The following is a 21,200-nucleotide window of genomic DNA, read 5'->3' on the forward strand; positions in this document are numbered from 1 at the left end:
ATTTGACAACAGTCTTCGATATGCATGTGTACCACTTTTCATCTGAGTGTCCATTTCATGGAATTTCTTGAATGCTAAATTAGGAAATTGTCTGTCTTGACAATACTGTTAGAAAAGCATAAAAATATTCCAGATGCCCCATTTTGAATGGAAAAGCAGAAGGTTGTTGTGGCACTTGTCTGGATACTTTAGATAAATGCTTGGGCATATGCCCTCATTCTTCTTGAAGTAAGATGGAGAGAGCACAGAAAAAAAATCCAATGTTGTTTCTGAAGAAAAATGAACTTGATAGCTTTCTTAGGGTTACTATTGTTGTGATGAAATACCATGCCTAAAGCAACTTGGGGAGAAAGGAGTTTGTAGGGATTCCACTTTCATATTCTAGTTCATCACTGAAGAAAGTCAGGACAGAAACAGAAACAGGGAAGGAACCTGGAAGCAGAAGCTGATGCTGATACCATAGATTTTGCTTATTGGCTTGCTCCTCATGACTTTGCTAGTCTGTATTCTTACAGAATCCGGGATGACTAGGGCAGGGTTGGCACCACTCAAAATTGGCTACTTCTTTATGCATCAAACTCTGAGTAAGAAAATTCACTATAAACTTGTGTACAGCCCAATCTTCTGGAGGAATTTTCTTAATTAAAGTGCCCTTCTCAAAAATTGTGTATGGGGGTGGTGGTGGTAGAGAGAGGAATCAGAGGTTAAGAGCACTGGCTACTCTTCCAAAGGTCCTGAATTCAATTTTCAGCAATCACAAATGTCTCATGACTACACATAATGGGAACTGATGCCCTCTTCTGACATGAATGAGTACAAGCAGATAGAGTACTCATATACATTAAATAATAAATAAATAAATAAATAAATATATAAATAAAATGTTAAGCATATATAATAATGTTCCCTTCCTTTAGATGACTTTATCATTGTCAAGTTTATCCCCAAACTACCCAGCATAATAGTGAACACAGCTTAAGAGAAAGAAAGTGGTTAAAATGACAAATTACAAGACCCATCTTTGCTAAACTGGAAGAGATTATTGAGTAATTAGTGGAAAGCAAGAAAAGCAGGAAATGAAAATATGACTATAGGAGTATAATATTTCTTCCTGCCATAAATGTATTTTCTTGTCATTTTCATTTGTTAATCCCTAGTTAACCTTTAAAAAGTCATATTTTTCTTCTAAAAATTCATAATAAGTTCCAAACACTTATATTACTTTAACCAAATGATGGGCTTAAGCTGTACTGGCACTATTGACTACATGCCCCTTCTATCACTTCCATTCCAGTTACTTCCTGTGATGTCATGCATTTCCTCACTGTAAGTATATTGAGAATAATTGATAACATTTATACTATTTATTGGAACTGATTTTTATATATATTAGACATATCCCAGGCAGATATGAACACTTGTTTAGTGGTTGTGGTGATTTATATCAGTTATCAGTAGAATGGGATGTATAATCAAGAAAGTCATGACCTTCTCAATGGGCCTCTGAAGGAACTTTTAAAACAGCTTGACTGAGAAAAACCCTCCCTAAGAGATGGCTGCTCTTTCACATAGGTTGTCAGATTAAACTAATATAAGGGGGTGAATGTAATTGCTTGCCTGTGGTTCCTTCTTCTTGTGATGAAGGGCTCCGTTTCATCATAGCTCCTGCACATGTTGCTGCTACCAAGTTTTACCTATGTTGATCTAACTTCTTTGGCCTTCCAAGAAAGATTGAGGATGAGTAGCTCTCCAGGTATCTTACAAGGCTTCATTACCAGGCTGCTACAACTGAGGCATCATTTTTTTTTCTGGACTCTAGTCCACAAATAACCATTGTTGAACCAGCTAGTCCCCATGCTGAAAGTTAGAATCATAAGTATTTGTTAACACACACACACACACACGTACACATACCCCCAGTGGTTATTTAATGGAATATAATTTATAGAATTCATACATATGTCTTTTACTATGATTACTACTGTCTCCAAGTGTGTACCTGTGCATCATAGTGTTTCAATTGAGAAAGAGTCTAGAGTATAGTTCATAAATAGGTTTGCATACTCTGCAGAAAGTACCCAGAAGAGAGAGCGGTAGGATTTTAGTTAATTAATTTCTCTTTCAATCCTAAAAATAAAAGGAGAACTAGTGGACAGAGCAAGTACTACATAATGTTTCACTTTTTTTTTTTTTTTTTTTGGAGTAATAATGGTCAAACACACAATGATATACTAAATAATGGGCTTAATGGGCTGTTGCTAAGCTGGTAATATTTTGGCATAGACAGAAACGTGAAAGAAACATTAATGAATAGCTATAAACAATATTAAAATAAGGAATATGTATCTAAACCTCTTCAATGGGAGGAATTGTTAATTATAACATTTCCCCTACATAAATGGTTACCAAAAGGTTACTATGCAAAATACAATCTTCAATAATCATGTAAATAAAATGATTACATTTGTGAATGATAGTCATTCTCTTTCTTGAGTATCCATTCATCAAGACTGATATGTATATAGCTGATACTAAGTGTAGAATCTGCCAATAGCAGAAACAAAAATTTAGGTCTCACTGTGCTGTCATTTGATGGGGTTGGTCATAAATATCAGGTTGGTCAATTTCATTATAGAAAAAGTAATACTTCATTTTTATTAGCATTTATACTTATTTGAGCTTTGTACTTTCTTTATCTAAATTCAACACTTCTCAAATTACCATTTTATTTTCAAATTATGTTATGCCTTGCCCATAATCATGGTATTCTTATCAGACTCACTTTTGACTCTGTAACACACTTCATAGCTTAAAAAGTGTTATGTGCGAATTTTCCTGGATATAACTGCTCTTACATTGTATTCTGACATCCTGAAGCAAGTCGCTTGATGGAATCATAGACTTGCCTTCTAACAACTCAATTACAGAGACAGTAGTCAGAAACAGTGAGGCTAAGTTCTCCTGATGTCTACATATGCTTTAAATTATCATTTAGACATGGCACAATGTCTTCTATAGTCAAGATTCATAGGTCCTGAATTTCATGGTTGTAAGTCAGAATGGAATTACTTATCATAGCTCCAAGTAATTTTTTTAAGCAAATTTTGCTTCCATTTTCCTGAATTTTATGTTCTGAAGATCTAAAATTTCTAGTTTCCTACTTAAGGTACATGCTGCAAAACATTATAGCAAGGATTTTATTGAATTGAAAGGTTAGGTTGAAATTTATATTCTGGCCACTTCAGGCTTCTGAAATACTTCATTTACCAAGTCATGAAAGAAGTTCCAGTTTTAGAAAAGGTGAGAGGTCCAAACTAACAGAAAGAAATGGAGGTGCTTATATAAAAGAAAGTGGTCTTTATTGTATCTCTTGGAGTTACCATATTCTGGAATTAAAGTCAGGAACAATCCAATGTAAAAGAGATGACAGTAGTCCTAGAGCCTCCCCAAACAGAATATATTCATGTACTTGGTGATATTTTTATCCAGTAGTTAATTTATTTAAGCACTTTAGATCTTTGTTGATGCTCTCCCATCTTTTCACAGACCCATCTTATATAGCCCCTTCCTCTCCCATCTGTATGAGAAGAATGAGCCCCTCCCGGTACAAAACTATGTTGTAACCTCAAGTCACTGCAGGACTAGGTATATCCTCTCCCACTGAAGCCAGGGAAGTCAACCCATTTTGAAGAACAGGCTCCAAAGTCAGGCAGCAAGCATCTGCTCCAGTTTTTGGGAGACCCACATGAAGACCAAGCTGCACATCTCTTACCTATGTTTACTAGCCTTAGGTCCAGCCGAAGTATGCTCTTTGGCTGGTGGTTCAGTCTTTGGGAACCTCTAACAGTCCACAATAGCTGACACTTCTCATTGTCTTAGAGAGTCTCTATCCCCTCCAGGTTCCTCAATCCTTCTCCTCAACTCTTCCACAAGGCTTCCCCAGCTCTGTATAAGGTTTGGCTGTGGGAATCTGCATTTGTTTTTTAATGACTATTGAATGGAGCTTCTCAGAGAAAAGTTGTACTAAGATACTGTTGGAATACAATAACAAAGTGTCATTAAAAGTTAAAAGATCTCAAGTTAATCCAGTCATTAACTGATTAATGGCCATTCCCTCAGTATCTGCTTTATCTTTTTCTTTGTACTACTTGTAGGTAAGATAAATTTTGTGTCTAAGGTTTTGTGGGTTGTTTGGCATTCTTATCCCTCTATTAGAAGTCCTGATTGGGAACAGGACATGACTACTTCAGGTTCCATGTCCCCCACTGCTAGAATTTTCAGTTAGAGACACCCTCATAGACTCCCTGAAGCTGCCTCCATCTTGGTTCTCTGGTGTATCCTACAGATGTCCCCTCTATCACCCCACCACACACAAATTTATGTGCTCTTCCCAGATCTCCCTACACATGATCCCTTCTTCTGTTTCCCTTTCTATAGCTTCTCCCACTCAGTTCCCTCCCTCCATTGACTTCCAATGACAATTTTATTTCCACTTCTGAGTGACATTAAACATCCTCTGAAATGGCAATTTCTGGAATCATTTTAGACTCAGCTATGTCACAGTTATGCTTTGCTGTGGCACACAGCTGAAAGGATGTTTTGCTAAAGGAGATGCTTGAAAGGAAATGTGATGGAGAATATAAATATGACCAGAGACAGTGAGACAAGGTTGTTTCACTTTGCTCTGCATCACTAGTCTTCGCTAATGATGCTCTGGCACTGGTTAGTCTTGTACCATGTTGCTGAACTTTCCTTGTCCTGACTTCATAGAGAATAACTTACCAAAGAACTTGTGGTATTCTGGCAGCTTTTTGCTGATGCCACTGACTCACTCTTATCCAGTGAAGCCTCAAGGCTTATTCTGGATTGAATTGCCATTGCTGATTCTTGTGTGCTATCTTCCAAATGAATTGTACTAATGTGGATTGTTGTCTATATGCAGGTGAGGGCAGGTACAATAGATCACAGGCTAGAGCCTGTGATTGGGCAGTGGATAAAAAAGGTGGGCTTAGAGATTTATAGATGGGAGAGATAGACATGAGGAAAAGGAAGGGAAATGAAGGGAGAGAAAGACAAACAAGATCTACGTGGCTATGAATATCATATAAGGGATGGATAATTGCAAAACAATTTGTCTAATCTAGGTGGGAAGTTTAAATCAATATCAATTGGCTTTCAGTTCATTGCTGGTTAAGAATTTACTGATATAAATCTGACTGATAAATTACAAGCCTGTAGAGTTTTGATTTTACAGAGTTATGGGCATTTGTGACAGCTAACCATAGGGAGCGGATGGCTGGGAAAGATGGCAGTATCTGCAGCATAAGGAGAGTTGAGCCCACAGCACAAGTGCAGAGACCAAAGGGACCCTGGGGGTGTTGGGGGCCGACTTTTAGCAGAAAGCGGCTATCAGCTTTGCAGCCATCTTGAGCCATATACCCTGACATGAGACTTGGATTACAATAGCCTACAACAGCTGAGAACACTCCGATAATCTTGGTTTAGATACCTTGAGATTAAAGGTGTGTGAGATTAAAGGTGTGTAATTTAAGAGTATGATTTAGAAGTATAGAGATCAGAGTTAGAGACAAGACCTAAGGGCATGATTAAAGGTGTAACTTAGAGGCGTGGCTTAGAAGTGAGACATATAAAAGGGAGAGACAGAACAGATCAGGATGGAGACGATAGAAGACAGAACCAGAGATCAGAGAATATAGACGGAGAACAGAGACTATAGAGGGATCATCAGAGACGAATCTCAGACATTAGGTAGAATCTGCTGTCACCCTCGCTCTTGCTGAACCCCCGACCTGAAGACCAGAGTGGCGGCTTGGGCCTGGATACAGTGGCCGCCCAAATGTGGGTCGGCCCAGGCCTCAACATTTTGCTCAGGCCGAGACATTTTTTGGCCACCCCAACATGGGACTAGTGCGGTCCACAACATTATTTTGGCACCCGAACGTGGGGCAGCAAGAACGAGAGACCCAGTGAAGGACTTTACTGGAAGAAGGATCTGTTGATTGTCCCAGGAATCTGCCTCGTTGAGAAAGGTAAGGAAATGGGACAAGAGATTAGTCAATCTGAATCCAACTCTCTGTTTTGGTTTGCTTCGAGAAAGGTAATGAAAATGGGACAAGAAATTAGTCAGCCTGAATTCAGCTCTCTGTTTTGGTTTTGTTGTTTGCTGCTCACATGTGTTAATTTTCTGCTTTTGTTCTTGAATGCTGTCTTTTTTGTTCAAAATAAAAGGAAGCGTAAGTTAGAATCCAAAATACAACCAAAGGTTGATGACAATTTGTCAGAGACAGATTGTGCTGACCAAGAGAAAGAGGAAGTCAAATTTTATGATGCTGAAATGCCCTCTCCCTATGTGTCTCCACCTCCAAGTGCTCCCCCAATGGAGATGGTGGTTATAGATCCCATTAGGGAGTTACAGGAAAAAATATCTGTTCTTAAACAACAAATAGAGTTAGAAAAAGAGTATCAGGACTTAATTAATCAGCTACAAAAATTAAAGACAGGAAAGATGTCTCAAGAGGTAAACTGTGAAAATCCCCTGGCTCCTTGCATTCCTCAACCAGGAATCCAAGGGCAGTCCCTATCACCTAGCTTAAGATTAGCCACAGATCAGCCAGAGGAGGGAAAGGCTGAGGCTTTCCCTGTATCTGAGACTAGAGACAATCAAGGAGTTGCTTGGAGACATCACACAGGTTTTAATTTTCAAATTATTAAGGAATTAAAAAATGCAGTATCTCAATACGGTGCCACTGCTCCTTTTACTCTTGCAATTATAGAGTCTGCCACAGAGGAGTGGCTAACTCCTAGTGATTGGAATATGTTAGTGAGGGCAGTTCTTACTGGTGGAGACTATTTAATTTGGAAATCAGAGTATCGTGAGAATTGCAAAGAGACAGCTAGTAGAAATATTCAGGCAGGCAATGGTTGGTCCTTTGATGCCTTAGTAGGAGAAGGGCAATTTGCTTCTAGTGATAACCAGATGCAATATGACCCAGGATTATTTGCTCAAATTCAAAATGCAGCCATGAAGGCTCGGCGTAAACTTCCGGTAAAGGGAGACCCTGGTGCATCTTTAACAACAGTCAGGCAAGGGCCTGATGAGCGATTTTCTGACTTTGTTCATAGATTAATGACAACAGCAGGAAGGATTTTTGGTAATGCAGAGGCAGGTGTAGACTATGTGAAACAACTTGCATATGAAAATGCTAATCCTGCCTGCCAAGTGGCCATTAGACCTTATAGGAAAAAGACAGACCTTACGGGGTATATCAGACTTTGTTCTGACATAGGTCCCTCTTACCAACAGGGCTTAGCTATGGCAGCTGCTATGCAAGGAAAATCAGTAAGAGATTTTTTGGCAAGTAAAGACAGAAAGGCATGTTTTAAATGTGGTAAGCCTGGACAATTTGCAAGAGATTGCAAAGTAGAAAATGAGTTAAGCCAGAGACAGCCCAGAAAACAGCCTGGGCTCTACACAATTTGCAAACGTGGAAGGCATTGGGCTAGTGATTGTAGGTCTAAACAAGACGCACAAGGTAAAAAACCCTTTCCCATAATCAGGGAAACGGGAACAGGGGCCAGCTCCAGGCCCCGAACCGACACAAGCCAAAACAGGCTTATGGAGCAGTCAGTGTCCTACCAGCGAAAACCAATCCCTTTCTGAACTTAGTCGAGCAACACCAGGAAGCGCAGGACTAGACCTCAGTTCTGCCACCCACACAGTATTAACCCCAGAAATGGGACCTCAGGCCTTACCCACTGGAGTGTTTGGACCGCTCTATCCAAATGTGTTTGGCCTGATAGTGGGAAGAAGCAGTGCTACTATGCAGGGACTACAAATTTTTCCTGGAGTTATAGATAATGATTATCAGGGTGAGATTAAGGTAATGGCGCAGGCAATTCAAAACATAGTCACCATTCCTACAGGAAAGAGGATAGCTCAACTATTGTTACTTCCATTGTACCCTACTAATCACAAATATAAGAATCCTAAAAGAGGGGATCAAGGTTTTGGTTCCTCTGATGCATACTGGGTACAGCCTATAGTTAAACAAAAACCTATGATGACAATTTGGCTAGATGGAAAGGCATTCCAAGGCTTGGTTGACACAGGAGCTGATGTGACTATCCTAAAACAAAGTGATTGGCCTGCTACCTGGCCTCTGACCCCAACCTTAACCAATTTAGGGGGTATTGGCCAAAGTCAAAATCCACTACAAAGCTCTAAGGTGCTGACGTGGAAGGATAAAGAAGGAAATACAGGGAATATCCAACCCTATGTCATCTCAGGCCTTCCCATTAATCTCTGGGGCAGAGATCTGTTATCCCAGTTGAGATTGATTATGTGCAGCCCTAATGAAATAATCATGGCTCAAATGATAAACCCTGGATTTTCCCCCAGGGAAAGGATTAGTAAAAAGTGAAGAAGAGATTATCTAACTTGGATCTGCCAGGCGGTGGTGGCACACGCCTTTAATCCCAGCCCTTGGGAGGCAGAGGCAGACGGATTTCTGAGTTCAAGGCCAGTGTGGTCTACAGAGGGAGTTCCAGGTTAGCCAGGGCTACCAGGTCCTCTCTCTGAAGGAAATACCAAGGCAGACCTAGCTACTCGAATAGCTGCAGTTACTTTATCAGATTCGCAATCTAACTTGGATAAGGCCATAAAGGCTCATGAGTTACATCACCTTAATTCTAAAACTTTAAAAGGTATGTTTAGAATTACCAGAGAACAAGCTAGACAAATTGTCAAACATTGTCAATCATGTGTTAAACTTTTACCAGTTCCTCATTTGGGTGTAAATCCAAAGGGACTGCTACCAAACAGTATCTGGCAAATGGATGTTACTCATTATAATGAATTTGGCAAGCAAAAATATATACATGTATGTGTAGACACATACAGTGGTTTCATCTATGCAACATTACAAACTGGAGAAGCAAGCAAGCATGTGATTGCTCATATGCTTGTTACAATCGCTGTATTGGGTGTGCCTAAACAGATAAAAACTGACAATGGCCCAGGTTATACAAGCTCCAGTTTCCACCAATTTTGTGAAAGATTGGGAATACTACATAAAACGGGTATTCCATATAATCCACAGGGCCAAGGTTTGGTAGAAAGGGCACATCAAACCATTAAATGTCAATTTGAAATAATTAAAAAGGGGGAATGGTACCCTACCAAGGGATCCCCCAGAAATATCCTTCATCATGCACTCTTCATTTTAAATTTTTAAAATTTGGATTCTGAAGGAAAATCTGCTGCAGATAGATTCTGGCATCCTGATACCAAAAAGAATTTTGCAACAGTCCTCTGGAAAGATCCATTAACTGGAACCTGGAATGGGCCAGACCCAGTGCTTATCTGGGGAAGAGGTTCTGTTTGCATACATTCCCAAACTGCAGATGCTGCACGTTGGCTGCCAGAGAGACTGATTAAACAAATAGACAACAATAACAAATCCAGGGAGGAGAAACTCCCTGAGAAGCGTATTTTTTCTTCACAGGAAACATGAAGATGCTTCACAATTGCCTTCAAACTGGAACAGATCAACGAGTAAACCTGACTTGGGAAGTTATCAGTGCTGAAGAAGACATCACCACCCATATCTCCAGGGTGGCTCTATTGAACTCTTGATTCCCTGACTTATGATTTAGTGGGGAACTAGATTGTTTTAGATTTAGTGGGAATTTAGATTGTTTAGAGCCAGGAGAAAACCCACTACCACAGTTACTATAGTTGTTTTTTGGGTTTGAGATTGACTAGAGCAGGAACAGGGATTTCCTTAGTTTTCTTTAGATCAAAGCTATGATCAGTTTTGTACTTCTATAGATTTAGATTCTGATATAAGACATTTATAAACAGAATAGAAGAGGCTTACACTTTTTACTCCTCTGATAGAGGGAGTTATATGTTGCCCTTTAAAAAGAGTGTTGCTGTCATACTAACTATTCAGGCGTTGTTAAGTCTCTTGACTTTTGGGTCCATGCGGTTCAACAAACTGATGGCTTTTGTATGAGATGCTATTCAAATGAAACCCACACAGGTCCATTATTACAGGCTGGAAGTAAGGGATTGTAAAACCTCTGTCATCAAGACTAATGAGGTGTATTCCCTAACTTACGCGCTAAGCCGGATAGTCAGTGACGGGTAAGAGAGCATACCGAGACCTTTGCCCCTAAAAGAAGGGAGGCCTCACCATCCTAAGAAAGGAGCTCAACCAATGGCTGTTGAGTATCCAAGGACGGGAAAGGGAGGCTGGGGTCCTTTGCTCCAACCTAGGACAGGCACGGTTTCCGTAAGTTTTCCCAGCCTTCCCTTTTAATAAAAAATTTAAAATGGGGGTGGGGAAATTGCGATACTAGAACATAGCCAGCACTAGCGTGGGTGCCTTTTTTTTTTTTTTAATATTTCATGCAACAGACTGAAGCTGCTGATTGATGTTTGGTGGTTTACTAGTTCACTGAACTACTTAAATCCTAAGAACAAAGATTGGAATTGCTCCACAGAATTAATTCTAAACAGGTCCACTTCGCCTATGTCATGGTAAACTTTCTTGTTCATTACCTCTGGTGGATGGTAGGCTAGAAGGGAGGTTAAAGTATTTAAGAACCCTTTTAAAAGTAGGTTTAAAAATATCTAAGCCTACAATTTTCCCTTGGGTTTTCCTTGTTATTTAGCTTATTTGAATCTGGGGACTGAATCATGGATATTCTGTACTTTATAGCTAAGATCTAGTTATAAATTAGTATACCATACATACATGTTCTTTGGGGTCTGGATGACCTCACTTTGGGATGACATTTTCTAGTTCTGTTCATTTATCTGCAGATTTCATGATATCCTTTTTGTTTTTAATAGCTGAGTAGTGTTCCATTGTATAAATGGTTCACATTTTATTTATCCATTTTTAATTGAGGTCACTTGGGCTGTTTCTGGTTTCTGGGTATTATGAATAAAGTTATTAGGACCATAATGGAACAAGTGTTTTTATGGTATAGTAGATCATCTTTTATGTATATGACCAGGAATGGCATAGATAGGCCTTGGTGTAGAATTATCTCAATTTTCTGAGCAGCTGCCAAGTTTATTTCCAAATTGGTGTACAACTTTTCACTCTCTTCAGCAATGGAAAAGTATCTCTTTTGCTCCAGACCTCTACGGCATGTACTGTCCTCGAGTAGTCATTTTGATGGGTGTAGTGTGGAGTCTCAAGAGTCATTTTGATATTCATTTCCCTGATGAATTTCAAATTTTAGGGATACCTGACTGTTCTGTAGAATACTTCAGATGTCCATTTTTTATGCAGTGTCAGGCATGCTGAGGTGGGCTTTTGGTGATGCATATGCCCAAGTGATTGCCATTCCTGTAACTAGTCCCTCACCCATATTCCTGCAAATCACCTTAACTGGTGAATCTAACTGGTTCACCAAGTTGGACATCAGTGGTATCGTAGTTTGGTTTCATATCAGTTTGCCATTTGGGGTAAATAGATGTTTGTTCAGTATCCGAAGGTGTAGTCTCACACAAAACCAACAATGATATTTTCATCATGGTAATATTTCACATGAAGAAAATGCAAATGAAAACATTTGAAGATTTTGTCCAAAATCAGTCTTAACATACAACACATGAATTTGATTTAATATTCTAATTTTATTATTTATTCAGTGACACTTGAACCAGAGATTATCATTTTATGAAGTCTCCTGAACTCTAGTCCCTATTTTAGTGTCCACTCTGACTTTGTTCATCCTTTCTGATGTTATGTTAAAGAAAATACTGATAAGAAGGCACAAATATAAAAATCTAATAAGCTTCAAAAGCAGTGTCTTATTAAGTTAAAAAAGTCTAAAAATAACTTTTCTGTAGAGAAAGTGGAATATAAATTTTAATAATTCATTTTTAATGGGAAATAAAAATTTTCCTCAGAAAAACAATTAATTTGGTTTAGCTTATATGGCTTGTATCATATGGAATAAAAGTAATAGAGAGTTAAATATCATCATTAGATTCTATAAATAGGACCATGTAATGACATAGGTGAATAGCAGAAAATTCCATAGATGTCTGACAACTATAAGTCATGTTCCTTGATCAGGTCTTCTTCCCAAATCCAATTTACCTCATGTTTCTTTTGTCAGTAATCCTAGGCAGCCCCTTCTTAGCTGAAGGAAAGAGGCATCACTGTTGAGAAAGCATCAAATGACTTGTAGAGTAGAAAAGTCATAAAAAAGAAAGGTTAAGAACTTTAACTCTAGAAGATAGGAAAAAGCAATACATTTTTCAGTGTGAAAGACAGACACATTCATTTTTTTTAACTGCTGCTTGAAGATGAGGGTACATGTATCAAGTATTATGCACTGAACTTAATACATTTATAGCAATATCCTTTATGTCATAACTTTGTATTTTAATTAATTAGTTTAAAATATAATGGTTATTTTTGATTTAGGGTAGCAGTAATATCAGAAGCAGTATTAACATAACATTTATACAGTTCATACTAAAAAGAGGCATATTCTTAACACAATTCACTCATTATGACAATTTTCTTGCTATATGATGCTATTACTTACATTTTATCATAAAAATCATGAGGCATGGAGAAGTTTAAAAAAGCACCAAAACCAAATGGATTGAAAGTATGACATTAAAGTTTTGATCAAAGTAACTTACTATGGATTCTGATCTACTCACAGTATAGACAAGAGAGGAATATTATAGTTAAGTCTAAGGGGTCAACATATTATAAGTGGTTTTAGAAAGGTCATGATATATAATTTTATAGTGTTTCTCAAAGATCAATATATTTTTTCTTATTTATAAATATCTTTATTAATAGTGTGAATATATAATCAGATCCCAATATTTAAAAATAAGTAGATTTTAATAAAGCAGCTTTCAGTGATTTGATAGTTTTAAAATTTTTACAAAATTTCACTATATTTGCCTTGCAAAAAGTACAGTTTCGGTAATAAGAAATATTCATAAAATATGATATCATAAAAATTATAAAAAGTCTGTTTAGATAACAGTGCTATTAATTGTGTATAATTTAAGCACAAAATGGAGTATAGCCACTTGTTACTCTAAAAATTAAAAAAAGATATAATACTATCATCTCAAAAATGTCTCAAAATATTGAAAAATGTGTATTGTTACAGTATAACCTTGATTTTACTGGTAAAATGCCCTAAATTCTTATGCATGCTAGATTATTTTAAATTTTATATAAATATTAGACTTCAATAATGACAAGACTTAAACACAGACTGAAGCTAAATTGCTTTCCAACGTTTCATTGCAAACAATTTATACCTTTATAAGATTCCAGTATGCTTTAACAAAAAGATACTTCAGAAACAAATCAGAATCTGTATTCTGTTGACAATGATTTTAATAGTGATTGTAGTATTATTACTGGGAGCATTCTAATCACAATCTCTGCTTACTGATGAGAATTGCAGCTTGTGTTTCTTGTTTTAGAATATCAAAGAAGACAACACTGAATTAGGTTCCAGTGAGTACATGTAAGTGGATGGTAAAGTCAAGGTCAAGAAAATACAGTCGTGCTTGGAAGTACTGCCTATTTCTTAAAGCATAGTGCAGCTTTATTACAGAGCCAGTTGATCTATTGCCTTGTCATACCAACAGCAATTCCAACAAGCACTGCAGATGTGGTCCATTCTGCACCCTTCAGCTGTCAGTGCATCTTGCCTGTACAATGCCCCAATTACAGAATAAAATTAATAAGATATTGAATGTTCTCTAGGAATTATATCTTTGTAAATGAGTATTTACAAATTATACATATGTATGTATATATAACTTATATATTATATATATTGTAAATAATGTATGTGTCAACATATATATGTACATGTACACATATATGTATTCATACATATGTTTTTGTGTGTGTGTATATATATATATATATATATGTATATATGTAAAATTTTCACTTAATGATGATAAGACTTTTAGGCATGTCTTCATTCAAATCATGACTGACCTCAGGTTTCTGAGCTTTTAGGTTATTGTATTTTTAAAAATAATTTAATTTCTGACAATCAAATACCTGTTATCCTACAAGATTGAATGAATTATGTGATGTTGAAATATTTACTAGTGTAAATCATTAAAAAATATTTCTCAGATATATAGGTAGATGACTTTTTAAAATACTAAACTTTTACTTCAATTCATCCTGTTCAAGTCCCTAATATTATGCAGCACAAAATAATTTTAAACATACAAGTGTTGTTTTGAAAAATATCTGTGAAATATTTGAAAAATATTCTGTGTTTTCCCATAGCAATATTGACAATAGAGTAGTAGAAGACTGTCTAAAATTTTAATTATGAAATTATTAATTTTAAACTAATGTATTTCTTTTCATCATACCTTATGCAAAATTAGTATATCCTTTTAACTCTATGAAAAAACACTGGTTGTTCTGAATTTACCCAAAGGTGAGAGTATTTGTTCAATATAAAGTTTAATTAATTTATAATAACATATTTTGTTTAAACAAATTAATTCAATTAATATAGTATTTCAATAAGTGCAACACTGTGCTCTGGTTCAAGTCAGCCTTTTGTACTCTTTTCAAGTCTATAGTGAGGATTATTCTATTTATTCTTCATTATTATCATATTTTCATCCTTCCTTCTTTGCTATCCATTTTTTCCTTCCTTTGTCTCTTGTTTCCTTTTTTTTATAAATCTTTAAAAGTAGTTACTAAAATTTTAAGAAAACAAACTATGCATAAAATAGTAGCAAATATTCTGAATTAATTTTAATAAAACAAACTATGCATAAAATAGTAGCAAATATTCTGAATTAGTATATGAATAATTAAAAATACTATACAATATATTTAATAAATTATATTCAAGTACTAAATAATTTTTAAAATCAGTTTTTATAATAGAATGAAATTGGAAGGCTTGAAATTAGTTTAAAAGCTTTTTAACTTTTTAAAATTTTTGTAAATTAAAATTAATTATCCATTAATTTTTAAATGATATGTAGTGAAGTTTGAGCAAACCTACCTCATTTACTTCCCTCCAGATATTTTTAAACATTCATTCATCACTCTTCCTTTGTAACTTGATGTAGTCTCTTTTGTTTAAATAGTCACTGAGACAACTGGGGAATTCCTGTGTGCTCATGATATCTATCTATCTATCTATCTATCTATCTATCTATCTATCTATCTATCTATCTATCTATCTATCTATCTGAGATACGCCATCTTTTGGAGTATAGTTAGCCAACCAGGGCATCAAAATCATTATCTATCTTTTTAATCTTCAAGTCCAATTTGTGCTACCAAACACTTAAGAATGTATGATCTTCCACTGAAGATGGTCAACTTATCTCAGGCAATACCCTTAGTAATAACTGTCTCTTTCTCCATCAGCACCTAAAATTTGGCAATAATTCCATGATAAGGGGTGTAGTATGCTGATAATTAGTGTGGTTTGTGGTTGCACATGTCTTGAACATGCCGTTTCAAGCACTGTGGCATTCATATATAGATAGATAGATTGTTTATTATGCTTAGAAAGTGACAATTGCTGGTAGTTGTCTACAATCTTTGGCTTTTATACTATTGCCAGCCCTTCTTTCACATGGTGCCTGATATTTAGAAGGAGAGGTAAGAAATATATGTTCCATTTCAGGTTGAGAATTTTGAAGTTTCTTATTCTATTCACCATAACTATTAAAGGTAACTGGGTTAACCATAATCTACTGCTAATAGAATTTTCTTCAATATGTTTGAGTGGACTCTGTAAATAATTCTATATGAATTCAACCCATTTAGTGGAATTATGATAAGTGGTTTTCTATAGCCTATAAACTATCTAGCCAGAAATTCTTATTATGATAATGACATCATCTGTGAGATTCATTTTGTTCTATGGATCTTAAATCCAGTCAGAAAATAGATGTTGGGACATCTTAGTGAGGTTACAATGGTCCATGAGCTTGCCATGCAGCCCAAGGATGACAAGGAGAAGAAAGATGCCAGAAATTCAGCCCAAACCAACAAAGATCCAGTAAATAAATCTGGTGTCAATGCCAAAAAGAAGAAGTGATCCAAAGGCAATGTTTGGGACAAGCTGAACAATCTCATCCTGTTTGACAAAGCTACATATGACAAACTCTGTAAGGAAGTTCCCAACTATAAGCTTCTTACTCAAGCTGTAGTCTCTGTTCCTTGGCCAGGGCAGCCCTTTAGGAACTACTTAGTAAAGGACTTATGAAGCTTGTTTCAAAGAATAGATGCCAAGTAATTTACACCAGAAACAAAAAGGGTGGAGATGCTTCAGCTTCTGGTGAAGATGCATGTACAGGTTTAATCAGCTGTACATTTGGGAAAATAAAACTTTATTGAATAAAAAAAAAGTAGATATTGATTTCTACTGTATTTATTCCACTGTTGTACTAGTGGGCAAACCTTTTCAGGTTCATCTTTTGGCTATCAGTGTTCATATCTGTATATAAGTTATGATTCCTTTTCTCTTCTGGTATGTTACATAGCACTTTTCAGCATTAGGAGAGCCAGTAGAGATGATGCTTCCAGGTATATACTTACTATATTTTTCTCTATTCTTTCATTCATTTAAGTGACTACTTATAGAATTAGAATCTTTTCATGATATCTGGAGTATAACCAAAGGCATAACAGTAGCATGTAATGTTTTATGGGTTTGTGAGAATTAACTAGTTAACAACTCCAAAGGTTACAACTCATTTCTGGCAATGGACTATTATCAGTTAACTTTTGGGTTCAATAGTGGTGTTGCCTTGCTTCATTATTATGTGTGTGTATATTTACACACGCACACACACACACACACACACATATATATATACATACACATATATGTATATGTGTATGTATGTATTTATATATACATAAATGGTATATCTTCAATGTTGTAGGTTTTCATGTATCCACTGTGTAGAATATTGCTTTTAGTATTCACATTTGTTTATGTTTGTTACATGTAGACATTAATCTCTTTGTAAAACTCAAACACCACAGATGTGATTAGTAAAGCACTACTTGAAATATTAACATGACGAAATTTCAATTATGTTTTATTTCTAAACATTTAAACTAAAGTACAACAACTTCAATTAGAAATTTTAAGAATTCTGCTATTCAGATTATCCAGTTGTAAATGTCAAAATAATAAGTAAACATAAAAGTAGGAGAAGTTAGCATGGAACATTTATAATGTGAAATAAATTAATTTTTAAATCATTTATACACAATGTTGATATGTAGCAAATTAGAGTCTTAGGAAATGATAAGTTTAATAGGATGCTACACAGTAGATTTCTAATAATTGCTCTAAAATCTATAAAATTATGGCATTCATTTTATGCATTCATGTAATTATGTATAGTCAGTCACAGGCAAGTCTGGGTGGATACATATCAGGGGCATTGTGTATGTAATGTAGCAAATTACATATTTACATACATACCTATTGTAGGGTTGTGGGTTTTACATTCACTCAGTCACAGGGTGTGGCTACTTGGGGAAGCAGAACATGGGGAGTTGGGGAGTTTGTTCTTATCTCAAGCTGTCTTGTAGATGCTGAGCCATACGAAAGTGCTGAGGCACCACTCAAGGTAGAAAAGCTCAGTCTGAGACCCAGGACTGATGTTGAACTTGTTCAGGGGTCCGACGCCCTGTGAAGAGGCTTGAGCCTTCTGGCTCTCAGGCTCTTGGACATCCAGGTACTGATGGGACCCACCTGAGATTAAATACCTTTTGCAGGGAGGAATGTTTGGGAAAGAAAGTTTATTGGCTATGCCCTTCTGGGCCTCAAGGTATCTCATCAGCATGGAGATCTCTGTCTTTAACTTATGGTACCATGTCTCTTTTCCTATTGTCTTTGTCTGAGATGTTAGGGATGCCTCATCTACATGTGGAACGGTTTAGGGTACTGCCCTTATATGACTTATGGCCACAAATCTATGAGGGACTGTGGCTATATGACAGTGGACTGGTGAAGGGAGTAAGCAAAGCTCCTACTGTCCCTTCAGTGTCTCCAGGGCTTCAAAGCCTTTAGCTCAACCAGGGACCAGGCTACTTTTCATGGTCCACTGCCCCACAACAATTTTCAGCTTTTATTTTTAATTATTCTACACATACCAGTGAAAAAACTTGAAAATTTTAATAAATCATGAGGGAATCTGGAGTTCTATAAGGCAAAGGAATATCATGGATTTTAAATAAATGAGGCTTACTTTTCTCTTTCCTGTACAAGTATTTTTTTTAATGGCTGGGAATAAAATCAGAAAATAAACATAAAAATTTTAGTCAGACTCTTCAGATACACTTGCTGTATTATTTTTGCTATTTCTACAAATAGCTCCCTAGCCTGCTCTTAGAACTGTAAGAGATTCAGTAATTTGTTAATTAGTAATTTTGTGTTTATTAAGCAATGGAAATCTAAATTGATGTTTTAAAGCTTTTCCATGGAAAATTGGCAGTGCATACTAGAAATACTCACAGTATGGAATATGGAAAAATTACCGCATTTATAATATACCTTGGGGTTCTCTACAGACTTACTTAAAAGTCCAATTTTCAAGCATTACTAACCTATTTACATCTGAGAATGACATATGTTTCTTCTCACTATTTCTATCACTTCCATTTGTCTTAGAGTAATAAATACCTAAAAATTCAACTTAAGAAATAAAATTTATTTTCAGATACATTTGAAAGGTACAGTATATCATGATACGGAAGGTATAAAGGAGGTGTACAGGGCAGGTTTTTATTGCCTCTGCACTTAGTTCAGCTCAGAGTTCTATTTTTTATGCAATTTGGAACCCCAGTCCATGGGTTCATGCCACCCACTCCACTTTAATATATTTAATATACTCAATATACTTAATAAAATCAATATAATCAATCTAGAAATCAGGTAGAGGTAAGCCCAGAGGGTTTTTTTTTTTCACCTATGAGATTCTAGATCCTTTCAGTTGATAGTGGTAGTCATTATATTCTCCAACCAAGGACAATTTCTGCTAAAAACAAAATCTGATTTTATACCCTTTAGTACTTGAAATGTGCATACAAAATCATTGAGAATCATTATAAAATGACACAGTGAACAGCCCTGCCATGAAGCCACAAACCACAAGTTGTTGAGCACATGAAGATTTTAGGAGCCAGCATATTGTTTTCTTTCTACACAGACAATCTTGTAAAACTTTTTATTATGATTTTACTCTTACTTCCTATATATGCTTTTACTACAATGAGAAATCATAACTTTGGCCATGCTTAAGACAGTTCTTTGTTATATTATTTCCCTGAAATTTCAATTTTGAGAATCATCTCTCAATGATTAACAAGAAAAAAAAATATGAGGAGCCAGGGAAAAGAGTAATTCTGAACATGACCCCAGAGATCTACTTCAACTTTGAAATTTTTGACATTTTACAGAATTTACCATAAGCCTGGTGTACCAAGTTTACAAGACAGGAATTCTGGAAGAATATTATGTATTCAACTTTGAGCAGGGGAAGGTTATGCATAGTTGTCAAAAGATTATCACCTTTAAAAAGTTGTTATTTCTAATAGAACCATAAAAAATATACATGGAGAACAACTCAAGCATCATTGAGACTATGTAGATCACAAGGTCAACACTATAAGAGTCTATAATGGCTAAGACAGAAAATTTCATAATTCATTTTATGCTATTTTCATTTGATTAAGAGTCATGTGTTCATAGACAATGCTACTCACCTTGCAAAGGAAAGCCTTGAAGCTCCAACAATATATAGATGAGTCAGAGGTCATAGTGAATGATCCTACAATTATCATGCATAAATCAGTGTGATTAAAGGTGAAAAAATGAAGTGAACTCTCTAACTAGACTTCACCAAAAAAATTATTGAATATCTGCTAAGGAAAGCCAGCAGGAACATTGGAACTGACACAAAAGATGTACACTGTAATCTAAAGACAACAAGGCAATGTGAATAATACAGTCCAGGCTGTTTGAATAGCATATTTAGTGACAATAGAACATCAGATGCAAGGGAAACAGCTTTAGGGCTTAATGTTGATCCCACTTCTGCTTATCTTTTGTAAGATGAATGTTTTTACACCAGTATGTATTGGGGGTATATGACGTGGTTTTAATTTTGTGTGGTTAAATCTTAATTTTTTTTCTATCAGTTTCAGATGAAAATTTGAAACTAGAGCTATTAGGTTTGTGTATATTTTTAGAGATGAAATCAAATTACTGATTGTGAGTTTTATTGTAAAATGTAAATGGGTCCTTGGAGGACAAAGAAATGTTGTTGCTTGAAAATAAACTGTCATCTACAAATAACTTGTCTCTAGATAACATTTGTCTCTAGTAACATTTAAGAGATGGTAATAGTACGTGTTGTTGAAGTCTTTTTATAAGAAGCTAGGCACTGGAAAATCTTGTTCTTCCTTGCCCTATTAATGATGCTTTGTTGCCTAAAGTAAGATGAAGATATGCACATAGAAGTTAAGGACTTTATACTTCTGGAACTCAGTCAATTTAAATATTTACTTTTAAATTGTTCCTTTCAAGCATTTAACTAAGAAATTGATGAGTTACTGATTCAAATGCCCATTCTACAGTTAATTGTCATATATCTTTATTGTATTGTTTTATTTAGGATTGACTGAAATATCCAAAGTCCTTGTTTAGGAAAAATTTAACAAATTCTGCAATATATATGTGTACATATATTCACAATAGAAATAGTATCAAGTTTCTTTGTGTTTTTGTTCATACTGTAGGTATCAAAATTTTAAAAAATGTATACTTTGCATATATTGGCTTTTAAAGTCTTGGTTCTACTCTTTTATTGTCTCTACTTAGGTTTTGTTAAGAAATTTGAAGGGTGATATTTTCTAGTTCCATCCATTTGCCTGCAAACTCATAATGTCCTCAAGGCCAAGAAGCAGAAGCCTGAAAAGTGAGAGACTCAAAGGGAGAGACCTTAGATGATATACCCAACAGTGGGAACAGGGACCTTTCACCTCCAGTATAAAGACCTTTCTACCTCCAGTAGAAAGACAAGGCATCAAGTGGATCCAGGGACCTTTCTACCTCCAGTAGAAAGACAAGGCATCAAGTGGAGGGATGCA

At 35.8% G+C, this 21,200-nt stretch overlaps 1 pseudogene; it reads left to right on the forward strand.

Annotated features, from left to right (window-relative positions):
• The first annotated feature begins 16,023 nt into the window (after positions 1 to 16,023).
• Positions 16,024 to 16,427, forward strand: LOC143443780 (small ribosomal subunit protein eS25 pseudogene; annotated as a pseudogene).
• The last annotated feature ends 4,773 nt before the right edge of the window (positions 16,428 to 21,200 follow it).

The sequence above is a fragment of the Arvicanthis niloticus genome, chromosome 10 (genome assembly GCF_011762505.2).
Source record: "Arvicanthis niloticus isolate mArvNil1 chromosome 10, mArvNil1.pat.X, whole genome shotgun sequence".
Taxonomy (NCBI): domain Eukaryota; kingdom Metazoa; phylum Chordata; class Mammalia; order Rodentia; family Muridae; genus Arvicanthis; species Arvicanthis niloticus.